Below are 26,889 nucleotides of genomic sequence, written 5' to 3'. Positions count from 1 at the left end.
GGGGGGGGCTTCTTGCCATCCATTTTCTTTTCAAACAGTTCGTGGTAACGAACTGTAGTAAGGAGCGACCCGGCTCAATAGTAACCAAAACTCTAAAAAATGGAATTTTGATACCAATAGCTATATCAAAAGAATCGCATTTTAATGCTGGTTTTAAATATATAAGTTTCATCAAGTTTAGTCTTACCCATCAAAAGTTACGAGCCTGAGAAAATTTGCGTAATTTTAGAAAATAGGGGGAAACACCCCCTAAAAGTCATAGAATCTTAACGAAAATCACACCATCAGATTCAGCGTATCAGAGAACTCTACTGTAGAAGTTTCGAGCTCCTATATACAAAAATGTTGAATTTTTTCATTTTTTGCCAGAAGGCAGATCACGGATGCGTGTTTATTTGTTTTTTTTTGTTTTTTTTCCCAGGGGTGACCGTATCGACCCAATTGTCCTAGAATGTTGCAAGAGGGCTCATTCTAACGGAAATGAAAAGTTCTAGTGCCCTTTTTAAGTGACCAAAAAAATTGGAGGGCACCTAGGCCCCCTCCCACGCCAATTATTTTCCCAAAGTCAACTGATCGAAATTCTGAGATAGCCATTTTATTCAGCGTAGTCAAAAAACCTTATATTATGTCTTTGGGGACGACTTATTCCCCCACAGTCCCCGTGGGAGGGGCAACAAGTTACAAACTTTGACCTGTGCTTACATATAGTAATGGTTATTGGGAAGTATACAGGAGTTTTCAGGAGGATTTTTTTGGTTGGGGGAAGGGGTTGAGAAGAGGGGGATATGCTGGGGGAACTTTCCATTGAGAATTTGTCATAGGAGAAGAAAATTTCCATGAAGGGAGAGCAGGATTTACTAGCATTATTTAAAAAAAAAACAATTAAAAAATAAATGTGAAAAAGCTTTTTCAGCTGGAAGTAAGGAACAGCAATAAAACTTAAAACAAACAGAAATTATTACCCATATGAGGGGCTCACCTCCTTCTAATACCTAGCTCTTTACGCTAAAGTATTTTTAGTAATTTCAACTATTTATTCTACGGCTTTTGTGATTCAGGGGTCAATCTTAATGAATTGGGATGAAATTTAAGCTTTAGTGTAAAGAGCGAGGTACTGACGATGGGGCGAATCCCCTCATATATGTAATAAAAACACGAGAATACAAAAGTTCTTTACGTAAGCTAATTTATAAGTTACGTAAATCTTTTACCAATAAAAAGATTCGTAAAAAATTAAAAGTTCTAGTTGCCTTTTTAATTAACCAAAAAATCGGAGGGCAACTAGGCTTCGTCCCCCGCTCTTTTTTTCTCAAAATCATTCGATCAAAATTATGAGAAAGCCATTTAGCCAAAAAAAATATATACAAATTTTGTTTTGATTATTCTTCTGCGGAGAGCCAAAATCAAAACATGCATTGATTCAAAAACGTTCAGAAATTAAATAAAAAAAACAAGTTTTTTTAGCTGAAAGTAAGGAGCGACATTAAAACTTAAAACGCACAGAAATTATTTCGTATATGAAAGAGGCTGCTTCCTCATCAACGCCCCGCTCTTTACGCTAAAGTTTTTTTCTGTTTTAAAAAGAAGAATTGAGAGAAAGAGTCAAACTTTAGCGTAAAGAACGGGGCACTGATGAGGAAGCAGCCTCTTTCATATACGAAGTAATTTCTGTGCGTTTTAAGTTTTAATGTCGCTCCTTACTTTCAGTTAAAAAAACTTGTTTTTTTTTATTTAATTACTATTAAAAGGGGCAGTAGAACTTTTGAATTTCCAATCAAATGAACCTTTTTCGAAGTTTCTACGATAACAAATGGTCAAATAACAAAATACATTTTAAAAGTTTTTATTTTTACTTTAATAAATATACATAATTATTAGAATTTTAAGAAATTAATTTCAGAATATGTAAATTAAACTGACAATTCAAGGTTATTTGTTTTTCGTTTCAGTAAAGCCCACATTATGTTATTGCTTTGAGAAGGCGTGTGGGTTATCAGCCCTACTTATGACATATTTTTGCTCGTTTTAAATTTAACTTGGCTATTTATTTTAATTTCTGCTATTTTAAAGTTTCATTTATTTATTTATAGTAATTTGTGGTAGTTTTACGCTCGAAAGATTATTTGACTTTATTGCTGCTCATTTTTAGCTTAATGGAGCTCTTTACTATTTTTTAAAACTTGTTTTGTGGAAAAAGTTTTTTTTTAACATAATTCCTTCAAATGATGAATTTGTTAACGATGTTATTGTGTTATTTTTTCGTTTTATTGCCGCATCAAAGAAAGATTAGCAAGTGCCAAAATCAATAAATCAGAACAATTTGGATGATATCAATTTAACGAAAGCAGGTGCGTATCCAGAGAGTGGGGTGGGAGGGTTGTGCTGTCTATAGAATTTGAACCCCCCTAAAGTATTTGTGCAACTCGTAAATTAGCAGTGAAATGTGGGTGAAAAAATTATTTATCTAAAAATCCTAAAAATCACTTTTCCAACTCGTAAAGTAGTCTTTTGAATACAGGGTAAAAAACACTGAACATTCTATACCCTGAAGAGCGGTTATTTTGGTAAACCCTCTCCCCTTCCCAGTAAAAACATCCTGAATGTGGTCATGACCCCAACTTAGTTCGGTCAAAATAATTTTTCAGTTTTATACTGAGGAAAAGATGACAATAAGCATTATAGTCTGGGCTGCTTTTGATATAGTAAAGCACAACATCCAGCGGTTGTGCTTTCTAACAAAAAGCAACAACATCCACCGCTTTCTAACAAAAGATCATTGACACACTGAGAGCAAAACTGATGCCTTCAAAGAAACTCTGGGCTGACCTATTTTCTATAATTAAAGAGTAATTGATTAAAGGCCTACAAAAACAGGTACAAAAGTTTTACTCGAAGCTATTGATCTAGAGATCCATCACTAGGCTGTCCTGAATGATTAGTCTTCTTCCTTCTTGAAATACATTTTAGATGTTGCTAATTTTTTACGTCTTCCGGTAACACACAGCTTAGAGCTACGGTAATTGTGGGAAGTAAAGAACCTATTTAATATCCGTACCAAAACAAATCAGAGTCGACAATGACCGCAAAGTCTTTTTTTCCATCGCGTGTTGAAATTGCTTATAACAGTTGGTAGAAAATAACTATAGACATCTAAATTGTGGCTCAGATTACATCCTTGAGCAGTTAAGAGTTTCGCTCTCGCTGACGGCTGTCGGTGTTAGTGGTGATACTTTAAACGAAGGCATGAAACCGTAGTGGTGACATCGTGCTGTCGCCTTAGTCCAAATTTAGGCTTCATACTTAATGTACAAATATGTAAAAGAAAAGAAATCACACAGAAACTGGTATCACCACTCAGCGAGTTTCGTTCTCGAACTCGAAAATTTCAATAAAGGGGGCGCATAATTTCTTAGCATTTTTTAAAAAACAATGAAAAAATAAATATGAAAAAGTTTTTCCAACTGAAAGAAAGCAGCAGCATTCAAACTTAAAACGAACAGAAATTATTACGCATATGAGGGGTTCACCTCCTCCTAATACCTTGCTCTTTACACTAAAGTAATTTTACTAATTTTAACTATTTATTCTATGGCCTTTGTGATTCAGGGGTAATTCTTAAGGAATTAAGACAACATTTAAGCTTTAGTGTAAAGAGCGAGGTATTGACGAGGGGGTGAACCCCCTCATATACGTAATAAAAACATACGAATATAGAAGTTCGTTACGTAAGTTAATTCGTAAGTTACATATATTTTTACTAATAAGAATGTTAATGAAGAATTAAAGTTCTAGTTGTCTTTTTAAATAACCAAAAAATTAGAGTGTAGCCTAACTAGGCCTACTCTCCCGTTCCTTTTTTTTCTCAAAATCGTCCGATCAAAACTATGAGAAAGCCATTCAGCGAAAAAAATAAATTGATATGCAAATTTTGTTTTAATTATTCATGTGCGGAGAGCCGAAATCAAAACATGCATTAATTCAAAAACGTTCAGAAATTAAGTAAAAAAATAGTTTTTTTTTAGCTGAAAGTAAGGAGCGACATTAAAACTTAAAACGAACAGAAATTACTTCGCATATGAAAGGGTCTGTTCTTTCCCCAACGCCCCGCTCTTTATGCTAAAGTTTTTACTGTTTTAAAAAGTAGAGTTGAGAGAAAGAGTCAAACTTTAGCGCAAAGAGTGGGGCGTTGAGGAGGGAACAGCTCCTTTCATATACGGAGTAATTTCTGTTCGTTTTAAGTTTTAATATTGCTCCTTACTTTTGGTTAAAAAAACCCGTTTTTTATTTAATAAGAAAAAACACACAGAAACTGGTATTTACGCTTACCCAAATACTGTGGCACAGGCTGAGATACTGTGATACAGACTATCTGCCTATTGAAACTGCTTGGTAGAAAATGACTATAGACGTCTAAATTGTAGCTCAGATTACATCCTTGAGCAGTTAAGAGTTTCGCTCTCGCTGATGGCTGGAAAGCTGAAAAAATAGTGATGATGCTTTAAACAGACACATGAAGCTATAGTAGTGACATCGTGCCGTTACATTAGTCCAAATTTTGGCTTCATACTTTTTGGTGAAAAACCGTAGAAGAAAAGAAATCACACAGAAACTGGTGTTTACACTTACCTAGATATTGTGACACAGGAGGGAATGTTAATGCTACTTACTTAAGTTTAACAATGAGTCACGCCCAGGGAGGAGTAATTGTGGGAGGAGTAATCAAAGAATTAGCCCACCAAGATAGTTCCTCAAAATTTATTTAAAGTTTCCCAAACGAGAAATGGAAAATATTTCCCCTACTCCATTGTCAATTTGATATATGGAGGAATGATGAAGGTTTAATCCATTTTTCTCGTCCGTTAAAAAGTAGATAAATAATTGTTCAAAAACCATTGACTAACAAGAAATTTTCTAATAAATTCTTCAGCATAAAAGATATTTCTTCTAGCTATTATACATGCAAAAAAAAAAATTATCAATATAATTATCAAATAAAAATTATAATAATTATCAATAAAAATTATCGGAAAATCATATATATATATATATATATATATATATATATATATATATATATATATATATATATATATATATATATATATATATAAAATATGATATAAAATCATATCGGAAAATTATATAAAAATATAATCGGAAAATCATTGCAGCTGTGCAAGGTTGACTCTGTCCATTTTGGTTGTCCATGGTTGTCCATTGGTTGTCCAGTTTGGTTGTCCATGCTACTCTGTCCTTTCCTTACTTACTTAAAAGTTGAATTTAGGCAATTTTTAAGGTTTTTTGAATTTAAAATTAGACCCTTTGGCATATGTGTTTCCATCTTCCCAGCTGTTTTTAAAGGGCTGGATAAACGTAACCTTTATCCAAGAGCGTACACGTGTCAAGACTGCCAATTCAGAAAAATATAGGGTAGGCAAGGACTTTTTCCACTTTTTAGTGAAGATGTAAACTATTAAATCTAGGATACGGGGGGGGGGTATTTTTTCTAACTTTGAAAAAAAATTTGTTTGTCGAAATCTAGGCGGGCAATTAAACCCCTCCCTGATTGGCACCCCTTCGACGCGTTAGATATTGACTGGCTTACGGAAAAGGCAGCTATGTATTTGTAAACACTATCAGATTGTAAAATGGAAAATGAAAAGCAGAAATTTCGGCAAAAGGAAAGATCGGGAGTAGGCCTAAAATTCTATACGTAATTTTTGGTAGCACAGAGTGTAAAATAAAAAAAAGAGACGTAGGTGAAAAACAAGCATAAGCCTTGTCATTGTGCAAAAAGAGAAGAAAATGGCTTTATTAAAAGGAACAAAACACATTAACAATATAAACCTGAAGTTTCTAAAACTTGTATGGGCAGACATCACTCTTTACAAAATCCTCCATACACAATCACTACCAGCCATCCTAACCCCCCCCCCCCAAAAAAAAAGAACAACAACAAAACAATAAATAATAATAAAACAAATAAATAAACGAAACAAATTAATTTTTAACAAATATTCACGACATAACTGGATATCGAAGACAACAAAAAATTAAAAATACTTTATCTATCTTACCTCTATATCTTATCTCTATCTATACCTTATCTCTATCTTATCTCTGTCTCTATTATGGTCATCTTCTCGTCGCCCACCTAAAACAAGAGCCATGAGCTCATATGGAACTTGTGACGAGGTCGGAAGAGCAAAGAGCTCATATGGCATGAACTCTAGCGAAAATCTAAGAATCAATAGATTGATCAAAAAGGAAAATCAGAGTCTTAATGCCGGTCGAGATTTAAAATAAGAGCTCTGAGACAGGAGATCCTTCTAAATAGAAAATTCCTTAAGATCCGATCACCCATTCGTAAGCTAAAACTACCTCGTTTTTCTAATTTTTCCTCTCCCTTCAGCCCCCCAGATGGTCGAATCGGGGAAAATGACTGTTATAAAGTCACTTTAAGCAGGTGCCTGACACGCCTACCCTTTTCATCGTCCTAGCACGTCCAGAAGTACCCAACTCACCAAAGAACTGGAACCCCCAATTCCCCCAAAGAGATCGGATCTAGTCCAGTTACATCAATCACGTATCTAAGACACGTGCTTATTCTTCCTACCAAGTTTCATCCCAATCTCTTCACTCTAAACGTTTTCCAAAATTTCGGTTTTCCCCCTCCAACTCCCCCAGTGTCAAAATATCTGGTCAGGATTTAAAATAAGAGCTTTAAGACACGAGTTCCTTCTAAATATCAAATTTCATTAATATTCGATCACCCGTGCGTAAGTTAAAAATACCTCAATTTTTCTAATTTTTCCGAATTAAAACCCCCCAATTCCCCGAAAGAGAGTGGATCCAGTCCTGTTATGTCAATCAGGTATCTAGGACTTTCCCAACAAATTTGATCTCGATCTCTCAACTCTAAGCGTTTTCCAAGATTTCCCGTTTCCACCCCCCCCCAACTCCCCCCAGTTTCACCGGATAGGGTTGAAATTAAAATAAGAGCTCTGAGATACAAGATCCTTCTAAATATCAAATTTAATTAAGACCCGATCACCCATTCGTAAGTTAAAACTAGCTCATTTGTTCCAATTTTTCCAAATTACCATCCCCCCCATTTTCCCAAAAGAGAGCAACTCCGGTCTAGTTGTCTTGATAACGTGTCTAGGACTTGGGCTTATTCTTCCCACCAAGTACCATCCCGATGTCCCCACTCTCAGTGTTTTCCAAGACTTCCGATTTCCTCCTCCAACTTCTCCCAATGTCACCGGATCCGGTCAGAATATAAAATAAGAGCTCTGAGACAAATGTTCCTTCTAAATATTAAATTTCATTAAGATAAAATCCCCCGTTCGTAAGTTAAAAATACCTCATTTTTCCTAATTTTTCCGATTTACCGAATCATATCCCCCCGACTCCCCCAAAGCAAGCGGATCCAGTCTGGTTATGTCAATCACATATCTAGGACTTGTGCTTATTCTTCCCACCAAGTTCCATCCCTATTTCTCCACTCCAAGCGCTTTCCAAGATTTTCGGTTCCCCTCTTCAAAACCTCCCAATGTCACCGGATTGGTCGGAATTTAAAATCAGAAGTCTGAGTTACGAGGCTCTTCTAAATATCAGATTTCATTAAGATTAAATCACCCATTCGTAAGTTAAAAATACCTCATTTTTTTCTAATTTTTCGAAATTGACCCCCATCCATCTCTTCCAAAGAAAGCAGATCCATTCTGATTATGTCAATCAAGTATCTAGGACTTGTGCTTATAAATCCCACCAGGTTTCACCCCGACCTCTCCACTCTAAGCATTTTCCAATGTTTCCGGTTTCCCCCTCCAACTCCCCCCAATTTAACCAAACCTAGTCGGAATTTAAAATAAGAACACTCAGTTACAGACTCCTTCTAAACATCAAATTTCATTAAGATCCAATCACCTGTTCCTAAGTTAAAAATACCTCATTTTTTCTAATTTTTCCGAATTAAACGAAATAACCCCTCTTCAAATTCCCCCAAAGAGAGAGGATCCGTACCGTCTATGTCAATTACGTATCTAGGACTTGTGCTTGTTCTTCCCACCAAGTTTCATTCCAATCTCTCCACTCTAAGCGTTTCCAAGATTTCCAATTTCCCCCTCCAACTCCCCCAATGTTCCCTGGTACGGTTGGGATGTAAAATAAGAGGTCTAAGGCAAAAGATACTTCTAAATATCAATTTTCATTGAGGTACGATCACTTGTTTGTAAGTTAAAAATACCTCATTTGTTCTAATTCTTGCGAATTACCCCCCCCCCCCCCCCCGCAACTCCCTTAAAGAGAGAAAATCTGGTCTGGTTATCTTGATCACGTACCGAGTACTTGTGCGTATTCTTCCCACCAAGTATCATCCCGATCTCCCACTCTCGCGTTTTCCAAAATTTCCTGTTTCCTCCTTTGGCTCCACAACCGGAGGAGGTTATGTTTCCCCCTCCACTCCCCCTAATGTCACCGGATCTAGTCGGGACTTAAATTAATAGTTCTGAAGTACAAGATCCTTTTAAATATCCAATTTCATTAAGAAACGATCACTCGTTCGTAAGTTAAAAATACCTCATTATTTCTAATTTTTCCCAATTAACCGCCCCTCCACTCCACTCCCCCCAGATGGTTGAAGCTGGGAAGAGCCTATTTATAATTTAATCTGATCTGGTGCCTGATACGCCTGCCAACTTTAATCGTCCTAGCTTATCTGGAAGTGTCCAAACTAGCAAAAGCGGGACCGACAGACAGACAGACAGACCGACAGAAATTGCGGTAAATACCAAGTGCCATAAAAAGCTTAAAATTTGAAACAAGTGTCTGTAAAGATAATTGGCCGAACAAGTAAAGGTAAACAAGCTTCAAATTAACAATTTAATCATCAGAAATCTATAAAAATAAAATCCAAAACTGTAAAACACAAGAGAAGTTCGAATAGATACTAATGATATTATGTTACACTTGAAAGAATTATTCTATAGACTGTTTTCGTCCTCTTAATTCCGATCTCGCTAAAACCACTTCAAAATTCTCTCAGTTTTCATATCTCACATTTAAAATACATCAACAAAAATCCTTATGTTTCGAAATAATATAACAACAACCACTAAAAACACTTTTCTGTATACTCACAGAAACACTTTCTTGTTAAAAATGGTTCCTAACATTTTTGTCAGAGTAGCATAAACTCTGCCTTGTGTTTGCCTAAAAAATGCCCGTTCGAAAGATGGGGATTTTCGAAAAAGGGGAAAACACCCCCTAAAAGTTATAGAATATTAATGAAAATCACATCAGATCAGATCAACGTGGCTGCAAAAATGTGGAATTTTATATTTTTTTCCAGAAGAAAGGTCAGGGATGCGTGTTTATTTTTTTCCCAGGGATGATCGTATCAACCCACTGGTCCAAGAATATCAAAAGACGGTTCATTCAAACGGAAATTAAAAGTTCTAGTGCCTTTTTTAAGTGACCGAAAATGGGAGGGTAACTAGGCCACCTCCTCTGCCGTTTTCCCCCAAAATTGTCCGATCACAGTTTTGAGATGGGTATTTTGTTCATCATAGTTGAAAGGGCCAATAACTATGCCTTTAGGTATAACATGACCCCCCTCCGCCAGAACCCCACGGGAAAGGTCTTTAAGTTATAAAGCTTGTCCATTGTTTACGCATATTATTTGTTATTCTCTTGAAATGATACTTGCCAGATAAATAATTTGCCAGAGTTCTTATACAAAATTCTTTTTATATGTCTTGCTTTCTTTTTTCCGTCTGAATTTTATGAGCAGGGTGGTTAAGAGTAACTAACCGGGGTAAATTTTCACCGGGATTGAATTGTCAAGAGGGTATTTCCATGCTGAGGGGGTTTCTCCGTGGAGATGGGGTCGGATTTCCTGGCATTGTTCAAAGAACGATCAGAAATTAAAAAAAAAAACTGGTTTTTTCTACTGAAAGTAAGGGGCTATAGTAAAACTTAAAAAGAACAGAAATTATTCCTTATATGAAAAGGGCTGTCCCATCCTCAGCGCCTAGCTCTTTATGCTGAAGTTTGACTCTTTCTCACAGCAATCTACTTAAAGTAAGGAGCGACAATAAAACTTGAAACGAGCAGAAATTATTCCGTATATGAAAGGGGTTGTTCCCTCCTCGACGCCTCACTCTTTACGCTAAAGTTTTTCTCTTTCTCACAGCTCTATTTCTTGAAACAACAAAAAACTTTAGCGTAAAGAGTGAGGCTTCGAGGAGGGGACAGCCCCTTTCATATACGGAATAATTTCTACTCGCTTTGAATTTTAGTGTCGCCTCTTACTTTCAGTTAAAAATACTTTTTTTTTTATTACATTTAAGGACGAAAATAAAATTGTACAGGACCAGCGTTGTCAACGCTTCGAAATAATATGAGCCATTTTTCCGACCGAATCCGCCCGGTTACGACAGAGAGGGGATTGGAGGAGCGTTGACTAAGGTGTCCCACTGTAATCCCTGCGCCCAATCGAAAATCCTTGCATGGAATGTTTGCATCAATCACCAGTTTCGCTGAAAAACAAACACTATTTGTGAAATTATTTTGATGAGATTTTGAATTCAAAAATTGAAATATTTACCTCATATTTCATTACTTATATTACCCCAAAAATCCTTAAAAATACTATTTCTGGCCAAAATAAACACAACCTAGAAAATTTATATTCAATATGTTTCAACTATGATTACATGGTGTTAGTGGTATTGAGTTAAAGAAAGCTTTCTCGTCTGAAAGTAAGGAGCGACATTAAAACTTAAAACGAACAGAAACAATCTTGTATGTGAGGATGGTCTCACCTTGCTCAATCCCTCACTCGCCAAGCTAAAAAATTTAGTCCTTAAAAAAAGCTTCTTAATCCAATTCAGCGGTCCTTCTGTTCAGCAAGTTTTCTTAAAAATTTGCGAAGAGGTGTCAAACTTTAGTGTAAAGTGCAAGGATTGTTTGAGGGGCTGCTCCTTCTACAGTAAGTGCCCATGTGCATCTTCGAACACGGGTTGGTCTGTCAAATCTGGCACATCTACGATGCACCAAACCCAGTGGTACTAATTCACAAAATGTAGGGAGGGGTTAGATGAGAGGTTAGGTAGTTGTTTTAGTGAAGATGAAAAAAAGCATTTCTGCAAATCTAGGGGCAGAAGGCTTTTTTGATTTTTTTTAGTAAAGGTACTAAGGGAAGAAATTTGCTTTACTGGCAACATCTATCTGCACCACAACAGATATACTTCTATCACATTTGTCTAACAACCCATGTCTTCTTTACTCTCTTTCATAGAAGGGAGTTCATAAACATATATTTATATTAAAAAATTGGGTACTAGTCTATTATTCAGAAAATACCAAGAATTTGGATCAGACAATAGCCGGTCTATTGCTATCTGTACTCGCAGAGAATTAGCTTCGGTTCAGTGGAAAACTATATTGTAGCTCGTATTTTGGTTAGGTTAGGTTACATTTTGCATGTAGGCCCGCTATTCTTAGCCCTCCCCCCACCTTAATGTGCAAATACATGGCCTAAATCATGTATATCATATCTTAGGTGTTTCAACTCGTGTAAATTGAATCAACTTAGGTGTTTTCAAACAGTCCGGGGTAACGAACTGTAGTAAGGAGCGACCCGGCTCAATAGTAACGGAAACTATAGAAAAACGGAATTCTGATACCAATAGTTATATCAAAAGAATTGTATTTTAATGCTGATTTTTAAATATAGAAGTTTCATCAAGTTTAGTATTACGTAGCAAAAGTTACGAGCCTAAGAAAATTTGCCTCATTTTAGAAAATAGGAGGAAACACCCCCTTTTTTATTGTTTTAAAAAGCAGAGTTGTGAAAAAGAGTCAAACTTTAGCGTGGAGAGTCAGGGGTTGGGGAGAGGACAACCCCATTCATATGCGGAATAATTTATGTCCGTTTTAAGTTTTAATGTTGCTACCTACTTGCGGTTAAAAAAAAAACTTTTTTTAAAATTTAATCTGAATAATTGACAAGTACCAAAAATTGTGGCAGTACTGACCCTGTAGTCTGATAGTATCTGAAAACTTTCCCTGTATCTCAGCTGGCATTTTTTTTTTGGATGATTTTTTTTCAGATAATCGTTTCAGCAAGCTACGAACTGTGATACAGATCCATCATTTTCTCATATAAATCTGAATTATTACGTTGAACCACTCAAAGCGTAGAGATACCGGAAGCATTAATTATTTTTGTGAAATCAATCCTTCTTTACTGTCCTTGATGGTATGTTTGATACTACCACTGAATTTTGGTAAAATTACAACAAAACTACATTAGCTGAGCCTGCTAGTTTCTCTATTACGTAACATTTAACGAGGTTAAAGGACCCTTCACATTGTAAACGTGAGATTTTGTGTTAGGTTTGATTTCGAGGCTGTCACGTTTTGTGTTACGGATATTACGTCTAACTCCGTGTAAAAGAGTTCCTATCCGAATACAATGTTAGCGACTGTATCCCAAGGGCTTTGATTTTTGCCCTGGAATAACGAAGTTCAAGTCCAAGCATAAGTTGCAGTAATGGTAGTCAGGCTCCACATTGCCAGTGTGGCATAAGTTAACCATCAAAATAGACAACTCTCATAATCACTCAAAGAAACTTTAACTGTTATAATTAACCAACGCAAAATACTTTTTTGGTTTCGCAAACTCAGATATAGGTTTTCCTTCAAATATATACTTTTTCACAGGTTAAAATAAGAAAAAAGACGAAATTTCGTCAACCTTTTCTGTCAAAACTTTTGTGTTTCGTTCCGTAAGACCAACCTGACTATAAGGTCAGGTCTTTTATCTAGGCAAGGGGTTCTCAAACTTCCGTCGGCTTACACCTTGGGGTGAGCAAAAATTTTTAGGGGGTATGTGGCCGGCCAACAAAAATAAATATAACAGCCCTTTAGCCCGAGGACTGGCAATTCTATTTATATTTTAGCTATAGTTTATTTAGTACCAGTAACTGAGAAGTGGTATCTTAAATGTTTTGTATGTAAAAGGGGGCACAGTGTCTGAATAAGTTTCAGAACCACTGATCTAGGATATAAAGCATTGCGGCAATAAAAAATAAAAAATGCGGTTAAAAAAATACCAAGTAAGGTAGAATTGCCATTTAACTTTTAAATGAAGGAGGGTGTTATTTTTTTTTTTACAAAAAATAAGGTACCAACTGAATCTGACATAAGTGAACCCAAATCAATGGAATAGGAAATTAGAGACCGTAGATACAGTAGTAGATATCTACTGTCGATATCTACGATATCGACATGAATCGTATCGATATCGACATGGTCCTTGGCAGTCAGTGGGCAATTTCTTAGTTTGATTCAAATATACCAACGACATCCTTCACTTTTGAGCGATTGTTGCATTATGAAGCGTTTGACAAAAACCCATGAAATGAACTAATCACCTAATTTTCCGTTCACTATTATTTGCTTGAGTGAGTAAATTGTGTGAGTAAATTTCTTTATGTTATGATGCATGTCAAGGTGTGAAATTTTGTGGGTGCTGACTTAGATTCATTGGCTTGTGAAACCTGTTGTTTTTGTTATGCACAATATCAGTCCCATTAGTCTGCTAAAAGATATATTTTTTTGTCTTCAAAAGCATGGTGCATTTTTCTCAATACAAAAAAGACTATTTATCCCTTTTTTGATATTAACTCATAGTTCTTATTGAAGATTCAACCATCGATTTTCCCTTCCCCACTGCCTAATGTAATTCTCAAAGAACCTATGTTTGCTCCACAGGAGTAGTGACGCCAAAAGGCTTCCTATGAAGTCCATAGGGGGTAAACCAGGAGCTACTAGCCCCTCAAGACGTTAATACGCGCACATGGGTCTTACCTGGTTCTGTAAAGAAGCACATATGGACACAAGTTCCTCATTCGTAAGTTTCTAATATCTTTAGAACATTATAATATCCGAAACACAAAGAGGGCACCCTCTGCCCTCATTTATGGGACAATTTCTTCTATAATTTCCTAGCTTGTAGTCTGAGTCTACGGACCTGAGAGGTCAACTTGGGGGTCTATATATGATACACTTTCTTATCACCGAATTATAGTTGGTATCAACGCACCCGAAGGGTCACTTTGGCCGCCTGAGTATGGAATACTTTCTGGTCATTAAACCTATAACCGGTAGTGAGGTCATTCGAGATCTGAACGCTTTCCCTTCAGTATAAACAAGCGCCCTATTCAAAAATATCAGACTAATCTATTCTCTTTAAGTCGGACGTAAATTATTTTCCAGCATGAAATCAAAAGTGTTTCAACGAGCTAATAAGCTCTTATTATTTGCTAGGTTCACATACTGGCATTATCACCTACACCAGGGGTGTGTATAGAGAAAATGTTGTCCCCACAATTCCAAGTTTTCGACAATTTATTTGCGGTCCCTGTGGAAGGCCGGGGTGGATCCAGGGGGCCTTTGGTCCTCCAGCATTTTTCTTCCACCCTCATTCATATTCGGTTATTTTTTTCTCTTTTTGTAAGTAAACTTATCAATTTGATCAATTATTCGTAGCTGATTTATCCAATTAACAAAAAAGCAAAGCTTTCCTATGAATGTAAAGAGCAAAATTAAAACTTCAAACGAACGAAATTTATTTATCTTCAGCCGATTCAGTATATATCTGCAAAATTGGCATAAAAATCTTTGATTGCTGCAATCTTTCCCCTATTTTAGGAACATGGAAACACATGTTAAAGATGAATCAGTTTTCTTTGCGTTAAACGTTCGATAAAAGCCCAGTAGCACAGTTAAAGCTGTGCTATACAGCACAGCTATATGTGCTACAGCCCAGTAGCACATTTATAGCAAAGTTATTGCTATTTGTCTCTTCACAATGACAGATTGAAAAGCAGCTTTGTAGCTAAAAGTTCAAAATGGAAAAAAATTAAAAAATTGGACAGGCACATAGAATGGATAAGAAAAGAAGACTTTTGGCTGAATGTGCAAAGGCATTGAAGGATATTTCTGGATATTTTGGTAAAATGTCCGAAAATACCCGGAAATCGAAAGGTTAGTTTTGGTCAATAATAAACCACCTCCGCTGTAAAAAATCCTTAATTTTAGTTTTGTGACTAATTAAATAGCGAATGGTCCAATACGGCTTTCGTTTGGATAATTATATCTATCTATTTACTTTAATTTATCTATCTATTTATCTATCTATCTATATAGGTAATTTGGTTGAAACTAGATGAATGAAAGAGTTACAAATAAATTAGGCCAGGAATAGATTCATGGGGTTGGAGGGGGCGATCCTCCCTCCAAGACACATTTTTTAAAATCAACTTGCTTCCTCATCAACACCCCGCTCTTTAGGCTAAAGTTTTTTACTGTTTTAAAAAACAGAGTTGAGAGAAAGAGTCAAACTTTAGCATAAAGAGCCGGGTGTTGATGAGGAAGCAGCCCCTTTCATACACGAAGTAATTTCTGTTCGTTTTAAGTTTTAATGTCGCTCCTTACTTTCAGCTAAAAAACCTTTTTTTTTATTTAATCATTATTAGACTTGTATGGTCTTCGAAGAAATTATGAACTTTAAATATTTTTGAGCATTAAACCCTGCCGCGGCAGGGTTTATAATAAGCATTATAATACACATACTTTCCTTTTTGAAAAAAAATCAGCTTTGACAGCGGGGGACACAACCCATTCCATGTTTTAGTTCTGGTTCCGAGTAAAGAATCCTCGAAAAAAGGAGCACAACTACTTGACACAAGTAAAAATCAAATATTCCTTTGCTTGTCGTGGAACGTTTCCTAGCTGTCAAAGCAAAGAGGCAGGACCCCCACATTTCAATTGCTCCAGGAGTGCGGTTGGTTTTCAATCTCCTTGTAGAAAATCTTGGAATATTGTAGTGGATCAAGGGGCTGCTTTACTATTCTCTGCCTCTTGTAAAAACATTTGTTTTTCCACTGTTAGAAATTACAGATATCCCCATTAACTGATTATTATATCAACTTCTAGCAAAAATTATTAGTCGGGCCTCCTCATTCAAAAAGTCTCAATGAAGTCATAGTAATTTATTAATCCAAGAATCCGATTGTGTCTGTTGTTAATTGCGCATTTTACTGCTATAGGAAAATAGTATTGGCTTTCAAAGAAGTTTCTTTGTCATTTTATATCAGGACCAAATAGATTCACACAAACAAACTGGTCTGACCAAAGCGATATCTGCAATCCCACATATCATTACACTCGAACCAAATTGACATCCTCGGTCCAGTGGCCCCCAATAAGATCTGCCCCTGGTGTAATGTGAGCGTGGGGGGGTTATATTAGGGGGTGATCCCTATTAGTATAATTTTCCCAACTTTGATTTTGACTCTGTAGCTAAGGATCTTGGCCTCGATGCGGAATTCTTAGACAATCCATTAAATCAAGTGCCATCTAGCGAGCTCGAGAGGGTGCTAGTAGATCAAGTGCCCGCCCCTTGCAGTGACGGTGATATGGGGAACCAAAACAAAGTGGAAGCGGCTCACCTCCTGTTTTACTTGAATTATATTTAATAGATACCGCTTTGGGCAATATTTGTGTTTTAAGAGCTGAATTTGGAAACCCCTTCAATGCTCTTATAAATTGTAATATCTAAAAGGATAAATTAGAAATAGCACACTCATATGTCAGCAAGATTCGTGCACTTCTTGAAAAATATATTCGGGCACTAATACGACTGCTGGAAATTCTCTCATAACTAACCGTCAGCATGGTTTTCGTCCCTCATTCTCTACCTTGTATGTACTTTATGATGCAACAGAGTTTGGACGTGTTAATCTGGACAAGGGCTTGTGTGTTTTGGGTCTATTTCTTGACTTTTCAAAGGCCTTTGATATGGTTGACCACAATGTTCTTCTGTCTAAACTATCTATATTTGGAGTGCTTGGAGTCCCACTAGAAAAGTTTAGTTCCTAACTCTCACAGAGATCTCTGATGAGATGGTCTTGTGAGAGAGATGGTCTTATGAACTATAGAGGAGGCTCATTTGATTAAAAATGTATAGTTCTAGTTCCATTTTATGAGTCAAGCGTGATGGAGAGAAAATAGTACCCCCATCTGATATCCTCTTTTCCCAAAACATATTCGATCGAAATTGTGAGATAAGCATTTTGTAACCAATAGTCCAAAGATAATGTAACGATGTCTTCACTAATCAAACACAAGAAATATTTAGGCGGACGTTAAACTAAATAAAAACAAACTAAGGGCATAGACTTTCAGAAAGGAGACAAAACATTATCTCAAAAACAAATTTCATCATTAAGTTAGACTTTAAGAGTAAGTTGTGGAAGATTTTGAACTAGCCAGAAGGCACTATGTGTGTACTTTAATACTACCACTAACAACTAACGATGCTACGAGTATTAAGGTGGAACTTCTAGGAAGCGCTTAGGGGGAGTTTCAATTAAACCAAAAAAATGTATGCATGCAGGTTTTCAAAAGGGCATATAAGCAATATCATAGGCAGTACCACTCTATAATAGCCAGAAATATCACTGAAACATTTAAAGAAGTTAATTCGATTCAAAATTCAAAGTTTTAGTGTCCTTTCTCAGAGTACAAAGAGATTGGAGGACACTCAGCCCATACCTCAAGATTATTCATTTTCCAAACACATTCAGTCAAAATTTTGAGACAACCATTCATTTTAGCATACTAGAACGGTCCAATAACTATGTCTTTAGCGACTATATGTCTTATTGGGCCTGTTAAACACCACCCCCAAATTATATAATTGGTCCATTATGCCATAAAACTAAATGCTACTTTAAAACTAAACCAAAAGAAATTATGTTTGCGGTTGCCAATCAGTCATTCTGTATATCAAAAACAACTGGGGGTATTAAGTTTCAGTTTTCGGGGCTACTACTACTACGGCTTCTCCACTTACAATTTAAATAAATAAATAGAGTGTAAGTGTATCCAGGATGTAAAAGAGCATAGACAAAATCTCTTGGGAATGATATTAAGTTGTATTTTTCACGTCAAATTGAGGTGGTATTAAAATTAAATTAAAAATTCTATTTGTGTCAGGAATAACAATTTTTGAAAAGTTTATCCCGGCATACACATAGCACGCCATACTATGTATTCTTATTAAAAAAGAAACTGAAAAGAAATAGAATTTTTTCATAAAAAAGACGATGTCAATAAAAAGCGAACAAAATGAACTTTAAAAAACTTTTCCCACAAAGCAGATTTTTCAAAGAAAAGTTAAAAGTTCCATTAAGCCAAAAATAGACAAAAATGAAGTCAAGTAATCTTCGAAGAGTAAAACTATCACAAATCCCTGTCAATACGTAAATGAAACTCATAACGAACAGAAATTAGAATAAACAGCCTAGTCAAACTCAAAACGAGCAAAATTAACATTATTAGGGCTGATAACCCCCATGCCTTCTAAAGACCAGAACAAGATTTGCGCTGTACTGAAAAAAAAATACGTCTTGTTTCACTTTTTTTACGTGAATAAATAAAAAAAATTTAATCCCATGCCTTCTAAAGACCAGAACATAATTTGCGCTTTACTGTAAACAAAATAAGTTTTAAATGTTTTCAATTTTTTACTCAAATAAATAAAAAAATTGCGACTTTAAAGAATATATATATCAGTATATGTATATTACACTGATAATCCACGGTCGTTTCTTTTTTTTTTCAATAAAGCCTAAATTGTGCTCTTGTCTTGAGAAGGCATGGGGGTTGTCAACCCTACTGAGTTTCATTTATTTACTGATAGTGATTTGTAATAGCGACTGATACTGTTCATTTTGAGTTTCATTTATTTACTGATAGTAATTTGTGGTAGTTTTATGCTTTGAAGATTATTGTACTTTATTTCTGTCCATTTTTTAATCAATGGAGCTCTTTACTTTTCTTGAAAAACGTGTTCTATGAAAACAGTTTGTTAAATTAACACAAATATAAGGCAGTTTCATTCAGCCAGGGGGGGGGGGCTGGAGCACCTCCCTGTCTTCCCTTATGGGCGCCCATGCGTGAATGAAGTAATTGCTCATTTTTGCGCATTATAAGACGCCACGTGCCTTATGGCTAGCACAAATGAATGGCTGAATTGTAAAAGTAATAAATTAAAAACACTGGCAAAAAGTGACATAGAAGATACATTGTCTTTTTTTACATTAATAAACCAGTCATCTGTTACAATAAATCTTCAGGATTGTCTTTTAAAGATACTATTACCTAGAGAACGTGTTTAAGCATATTTTAATTCAGAACTAGTTTCAAATCTATGAAATTTGCCGAAAAAACTTCTGAGTAAGCCTTAAATTAATCTTGAACACCTTTAAATTTTCTTCTATTAAATAAAAAAACAAGTTTTTTTTAACGGAAAGTAAGGAGCAACGTTAAAACTTAAAACGAACAGAAATTACTTCGTATATGAAAGGGGCTGCTGCCTCATCAACATCCAGCTCTTTATGCTAAAGTTTGACTCTTTCTCTTAACTCTACTTTTTAAAACAGTAAAAAACTTTAGCGTAAAGAGCGAGGCGTTGACGAGGAAGCAGCCCCTTTCACATACGAAGTAATTTCTGTTCATTTTAAGTTTTAATGTCGCTCCATACTTTCTGTTAAAAAAAACTAGTTTTTTTATTTAATTTCTGAACGTTTTTGAATCAATGCATGCTTCAATTTAGCCTCTCCACAGATGAATAATTAAAACGAAAATTGCATATTTATTTTTCGGCTAATTGGCTTTCTCGTAGTTTTGATCGAATGATTATGACAAAAAAAGGAGCGGGGGAGGAGGCCTAGTTACCCTCCGATTTTTTGGGTACTTAAAAAGGCAACTAGAAGTTTAGTTTTTTACGAATGTTTTTATTAGTAAAAGATATACGTAACTTACAAATTAGCTTACGTAACGAACTTCTGTATTCTCATGTTTTTGTTACGTATATGAAGGGGTTCACCCCTTCGTCAGTACCTCGCTCTGAACACTAAAGCTTAAATTTTGACCCAATTTCTTAAGAATGACCCCTGAATCACAAAAGCCGTAGAAAAAATAGTTGAAATTACTAAAAGAGCTTTCAAACATTTCGTGGTAACGAACTGTAGTAAAGAGCGACCCGGCTCAATAGTAAACGAAACTCTAAAAAACGGAATTTCAATGCTAAAAGATATATCAAAAGAATCAGATTTTTATGCTGATTTTAAATATATAAGTTTCATCAAATTTAGTCTTTGTCATCAGAAGTTACGAGCCTGAGAAAATTTGCCTTATTTTAGAAAATAGGGGGTAACACCCCCTAAAAGTCATAGGATCTTAACGATCCTACCATCGGATCGCACCATCGGATTCAGCGTATCAGAGAACCCTATAGAAAAAATTTCAAGGTCCAATCTACAAAAATGTGGAATTTCGTATTTTTTGCCAGAAGACAAATCACGGGTGCGTGTTTATTTGTTTTTTTGTTGTTTTTTTTCCCCAGGGGTCATCGTATCGACCAAGTAATCCTAGAATGTCGCAAGAGGGCTCATTCTAACGGAAATGAAAAGTTCTAGCGCCCTTTTTAAGTGACCAAAAAAATTGGAGGGCACCTAGGCCCCCTCCCACGCTCATTTTTTTACGAAAGTCAACAGATCAAAATTTTGAGATAGCCATTTTGTTCCGCATAGTCTAAAACCATAATAACTATGTCTTTGGGGATGACGTACCCCCCACAGTCCCTGGGAGAGGGGCTGCAAGTTACAAACTTTGGCCAATGTTTACATACAGTAATGGTTACTGGGAAGTGTACCGACGTTGTCAGGGGGATTTTTTTGGTTTGGGTGTGGGGTTCAGGGGAGGGGGCTATATGGGAGGATCTTTTCTTGGAGGAATATTTCATGGGGGAAGAGAAATTCAATCAAAAGGGCGCAGGACTTTCTAGCATTACTATAAAAAAACAAACAATGAAAATATAAACATGAAAAAGTTTTTTCAATTGAAAGTAACGAGAAGCATAAAAACTTAAAACGAACAGAGATTATTACGCATATGAGGGGTTCTAAAAATACTTTAGCATAAAGAGCGAGGTATTTAGGAGGAGATGAATATTTCACTCTTTATGCTAAAATTTTTTTAAGTAATTTCAACTATTTATTCTACGGCCTTTCTGATTCAGGGGTCATTCTTAAAGAATTGGGACAAAACAAGATTTAGTGTGAAGAGCGAGGTATTAACGAGGGGACCAACCCCCTCATATATATAATCAAAAATATAAGAATATAAAAGTTTGTTACGTAAGTTAATTCTTAAGTTGCGTATTTTTTTACTAATAAAAACGTTCGTTAAAAATTAAAAGATCTAGTTGCCTTTTTAAGTAACCGAAAAATTGGAGGACAACTAGGCCTCCTTCCCCACCCCTTATTTCTCAAAATCGTCTGATCAAAACTAAGAGAAAGCCATTTAGCCAAAAAAAGAATTAATATGCAAATTTCATTTTAATAATTTATGTACGGAGAGCCAAAATCAGACATGCATTAATTCAAAAACTTTCAGAAATTAAATAAAAAAAAAACAAGTTTTTTGAAATGAAAGTAAGGAGCGACATTAAAACTTAAAACGAACAGAAATTACTCCTTATATGAAAGGGGTTTTTCCTCCTCGACGCCCTGGTCCTTGCGCTAAAGTTTGATTCTTTCTCGCAACTCTACTTTTTAAAACAATAAAAATTAGCGTAAAGAGCGGGCCGTCGAGGAGGAAAAACCCCTTTCATATAAGGAGTAATTTCTGTTCGTTTTAAGTTTTAATGTCGCTCCTTACTTTCATTTCAAAAAACTTTTTTTTTTTATTTAATAGCGTAAAGAGCGAGGTATTGGGAGGAGGTAAGCCCATCATATGCGTAATAATTTCTGTTCGTTTTAAGGTTTAATGCTTCTCCTTACTTTCAGTTGAAAAAACTTTTTCATATTTATTTTTTCATTGTTTTTTTTAAATAATGCTAGAAAATCCTGCACTCTCTCCATGAAACGTTTCTTCCCCCATGACAAATTCCTCCAAGGAAAGTTCCCCCAACATATCCTCCCCCTTCTCACCCCTCCCCAACCTAAAAATCCCCAGAAAACGTCTGTACACTTCCAAATAACCATTAATATGTAAGCACTGCTCAAAGTTTGTAACTTGTGGCCCCTCCCACGGGGACTGTGGGGGAGTAAGTCGTTCCAAAGACATAGTTATAAGGTTTTTTGACTACGCTGAATAAAATGGTTATCTCAGAATTTTGATCCGCCGACTGTGGGAAAATAATTAGCGTGGGAGGGAGCCTAGGTGCCCTCCAATTTTTTGGTCACTTAAACAGGGCACTAGAACTTTTCATTTCCATTAGAATGACGCCTCTAGCAAGATTCTAGGACCACCGGGTCGATACAATCACCCATGGGAAAAATACAAAAAAAACAACAAAAAAACAGAAAACAAACAAACAAATAAACACGCATCTGTGATCTGCCTTCTGGCAAAAAATACAAAATTCCACATTTTTGTAGAGCTTGAAACTTCTGTAATAGGGTTCTCTGATACGCTGAATCTGATAGCGTGATTTTGGTTTAGATTCTATAATTTTTAGGGGTTGTTTCCTCCTATTTTCTAAAATAAGGCAAAATTTCTCAGGCTTGTAACTTTTGATAGGTAAGATTAAACTTGATGAAACTTATATATTTAAAATCATCATTAAAATGCGATTCTTTTGATTTAGCTATTCGTATCAAAATCCTTTTTTTTTTAGTTTTGGTTACTATTGAGCCGGGTCGCTCCTTATCACAGTTCGTTACCACGAACTGTCTGATATCATACAGAAAAGTTTTACAGCATGAATATAGGAAAAAAAAACACCTGTTTTTTTCTCTTAAAGCGTCCCATCTTTAAAACAGGGGCGTAAATTCGTTAAAATCCTTGGGAGGGGGGGAAATTAATAGCCGATTTTTCCAAGTCAAGTGAAAATGACCAACTGAAAAATAGAAAGTGAGCCATATAGTACCATAAAGGCAAAGGTAGTGGCGTCTTTTCGGGGGGAAAGGGGGCATTTTTTCCCAGTAATTATGAGTCAAATTGTTATTTAACCCAGGCCCCTTGAATCTCCGGGTGTAGACCCCTCTTGCCCCACAATAAAAGTGCTGGATCTACACACCTGGGAAAAGGTATACTATAGAAAACTGATCTGTTTCCGTGTAGGCTGGAATTATGTAAGGCCATCCAAGTTTCGACAAGATTTTAGAACCTGCTAAATTTGGGCTGGGAGGGGCAATCATATCAAATTACATCCCTGCCTTAAGATGGCTTAAAACAAATTAGAAAAGACACATAAAAGTAATTTAACATTAATGATATAAGTAATCACAGAGGCAAGTGCGCAGGTGGAGATCAATTACCAGGCCCCTAAAATATCATGACTCTTTCTTTTCTTCTATTTTTCAAAAACTTGCTTGTTTTGTCCGTTTTGCAAATACCCCTTCCTCTTAAAAAAATCGATTTTATGTGAATGATGTAGAAGTTTCAATTTAAATGAAGAGGGGCACTATTAAAGGAACAAAGCTTTGTACCACAGTTACCATGTTACCATTTCACCTTGTTACCATTTTACCTTGTTACCAAGTAAGGCTTTAAGGAAGAGACCGTGTAGCATCATCGTTGCAGAAGCAGCAGCTGCAACCTAGTAAAGAACAAGCTCTAGTCCATAGTAAAAAAAAAAACAATAAAAAGAGAAGTCTACATGGGGACTACTACTGAGAGAAACAAACGGGACTACTACCAGTAGAAGGAAAAGTAAAAACTAAAACTACGGGTACTCGATTTAAATTGAAATTGTTATCGATGTTCTGAATCGAATTCTAAATCGATGTTAAATCGATAGAATGTTTATCATGTTAAATCGATGTTCTGAATCGAAGTGTAACGTTGGACGAAGCTGCTCTTCATGTAGTATACTCTGTTTTTAGCGTGGAGAGGGATATAGAAATAAGAATAGGCTGTTATAGAACTGTGATTTTCAAAGAGGAGACGTTATAAACTTGTGAAAATTAGTTTGCCTTTTTTCAAACGTCCTGGATAGATTTGGCCTCGGTGGGATGGTTCAAGGGGCTACTACCTTATTCCCTCCCACATTACTGAAAACTGATTGATTATACGATCTGATACCCTAGATATACTGTGTGAAACGAGGCGTCTTCAACGCTGATAAAACAATGATAAAAAATAAATAACATAGAAACAAATAATATCCAAAACTAAGATACAAAAACAACCAATCTCAATATTTATAATTGTCGCTATGCTGCTGGCCAGACAGCCAATTGTGGCTAGACAGTTTGGCCTTAGATTTTTCAGTAGCCCATGATGACTGAAAAATTAAGAACGCGTTTTAAAATAATAAAAAAAAACTGCCAAGTGAAGATGAATTGAAGCTTGTTCAGGAATGTTAACTGTTATTTCAGCTAACCTTACAACTAAAAGTTAATTGCAAAACAAATTTGGGAGTTACAAAAAAAAAAAATATCATGAAACCCCTCAAAAATGGTTTCAGAACAAAACAAAAACCTCATTATTGGAATTGCCATAGCCAAAAACTCCATAAAAACAATTTTACGTGACTGACGTAGAAGTTTCACTTTAAATGATGAGGGGCACTATTAAAGAAAGAGACCATTATCACCATTCTTACAATGTCACCATTTTACCCTGCTAACATTCTTTGTTCTAAACAAGAATTAGGATGTAGAGACCTGCTAGCATCATTGTTGCAGCAGTGGTTGTAACCTACTAAAGAGCGAGATATCACTGAAAATTTAAGAACGCGTTAAAAAAGGAAAGAAAAAAAGAAAAAAATGTCAAGTGAAGAAGAATTACCATTATAAACTGACACAGCAATTGTATCTGTTATTTCGGCTAACCTTAATACTAAAAGTTTATTGCGAAATAAACTTATGGGAATTTCGAAAAATATCCTGAAACCCTTAGAAAATGGTGCAAATCCAAATGACAACTTCATCAATGGACTCACCCTAGTCAAAAATATAAAGGAGCATTATAATATCCCATGACGAGCAACAAGGAAAATCAATTTATCGCATGGATAGCAATGACGTGTCTCTCTTTTTATCTTTTTTTTTTAAACCAAAGACTAAAAAATTATGATCCCTTATTAAGATAATATTCAGGCAACCAAGACTAATGACATGTTCTTTTGGTTGTAAAATATCTTAAGATCAGGAAAGATTTTGTAAGAATGGGTCACTTTAAAAAAGATACACAAAGAAGTATTGTTCAAAATGTAAGAGGGAGGGGACATCCTTTTCAATGGAAACTATATTTAAAATCTAGGGGGCAAAAATCTATCCCCCTTTCCAATTGGCATACCTGCTTAGGAGGATCAGTGTTGACCGCTTTATAAGAAGGAAAATGTTGTTTTCTAATTTCTATTGTTTCTTACATGTTTATACGCACACAATAACACTTTTTAAACTGAAATTAAGACCTGAGACTTAAATGGTTATTTTATTATTCATGCAAAATAATACCTTTCTATCCTAAAATGAAATAAATACTCAAGTTTAAAGGTAAAAAAAAAATAGAGCCGAAAATTTACAAGCACAAAAAATAGATCGTCCTTGAAATCATGTTTTCGTAAGCATTCCACAACATCTAGAATTAGTAGGATGACCCACTACTTGACTTCAACACAATTTTAAACCCGCGAGATTATTTCCAGTATAACCGGATGCTCAAGCTACCTTTTACTACATATCGAAAACGCTTTCTCTAGGTCGGAGTTACTCACTTTCAAAATTAAATATACCATGTGGCGCAGGCTACGCGAGGTGTGTGTACCAAACTTTGCGTGAGAAGGCTTGGCGTTGCGGAAGTGTGCGTACGCATAAAGTGTGCTATGCATGGTGGAGAAAGTGGCACTCAGAGATGTATATCATTATTATGTGGAGTGTGTGCATTCCCTCGCTCGGGGCTTGTTGAACAAAACCAAATTTGTTGCCGAAAAGAAAAGGCCGCCTGTTAATTACAACTGGGATGACAAGGCAATATTTTCTGAGTGGCTTAGACACAAAGTGTTACTTTAAATTTGCTTGCTCATTCATTTAAAGAATTGTTAGAAAATAAACCGCGTTCTAATTTCTTGCTTTGAAATAAAAACGATTTAATTATTCTAAAGCGTTCTAATTTCACGACTTGTGTGTAACTAGGGGGCAATGAGTGTGCGAAATAACCAAGTGAACAATGTAATATAGGTTAAAATGTGATATTATGTTAAAATGGGGACAATATAACATACTATGTAAGCTTGCAGCGGAAATCGTTCACAATCTCGGGAATTTGGAAGATGGTCATGTTCTACCGAAACAAGCACCAAACGTTCTGTGGTGGCGCAGTGGATTTGACCTTAGCTTGGTAATACGGGACCCAGAGATCGAATCACGTTGCAGGAATGCACTGCAGGGCCGACGCAGGGACCTTAGTGGTCAAGAAGAGTCGTTAATTCTTAAACAAGCACCAAACACCGAAACGCACCGAAGCACTCTAAGCACCACCACGTGACCGAATCAACAATCTTTAATAGACATAGATAGTAGGATCTCATTTTACAACAGCCCAGATAGGGGAAAACTCCCTGAGCTCCATAATATCTGGGTTAATCACTTTAATTTCCATAATATTTACCGATTTATCTTGTTTCAACAAATTCTTTACCCTACCCTCCCAACAAGAAAATTCGGTCGTGTCTGTAAAAATAATTTAAACAAAAACAACCAGAGAACACTTCCAGAAAAGGCAAGCTAAAGTGAAAAGATCGTCCATATCACCGAAAGGAGAGACTCGACTCAATAGTGGCTAAACTCTAAA

General features: G+C 35.8%; 1 long non-coding RNA gene across 2 annotated transcripts in view; it reads right to left on the bottom strand.

The window, feature by feature from the left end:
- Positions 1 to 26,889, bottom strand: part of LOC136037319 (uncharacterized) — a 123,180-nt gene that overhangs the window by 8,330 nt on the left and 87,961 nt on the right. For both annotated transcript variants that reach the window (XR_010619912.1, XR_010619913.1), the window contains one exon: positions 4,327 to 4,476. This is a non-coding gene — a long non-coding RNA (uncharacterized LOC136037319). The remainder of the gene's footprint in view (positions 1 to 4,326; positions 4,477 to 26,889) is intronic.

The sequence above is a fragment of the Artemia franciscana genome, chromosome 16 (assembly GCF_032884065.1).
Source record: "Artemia franciscana chromosome 16, ASM3288406v1, whole genome shotgun sequence".
NCBI lineage: Eukaryota > Metazoa > Arthropoda > Branchiopoda > Anostraca > Artemiidae > Artemia > Artemia franciscana.
This window is presented reverse-complemented; position numbering and strand designations above follow the sequence as displayed.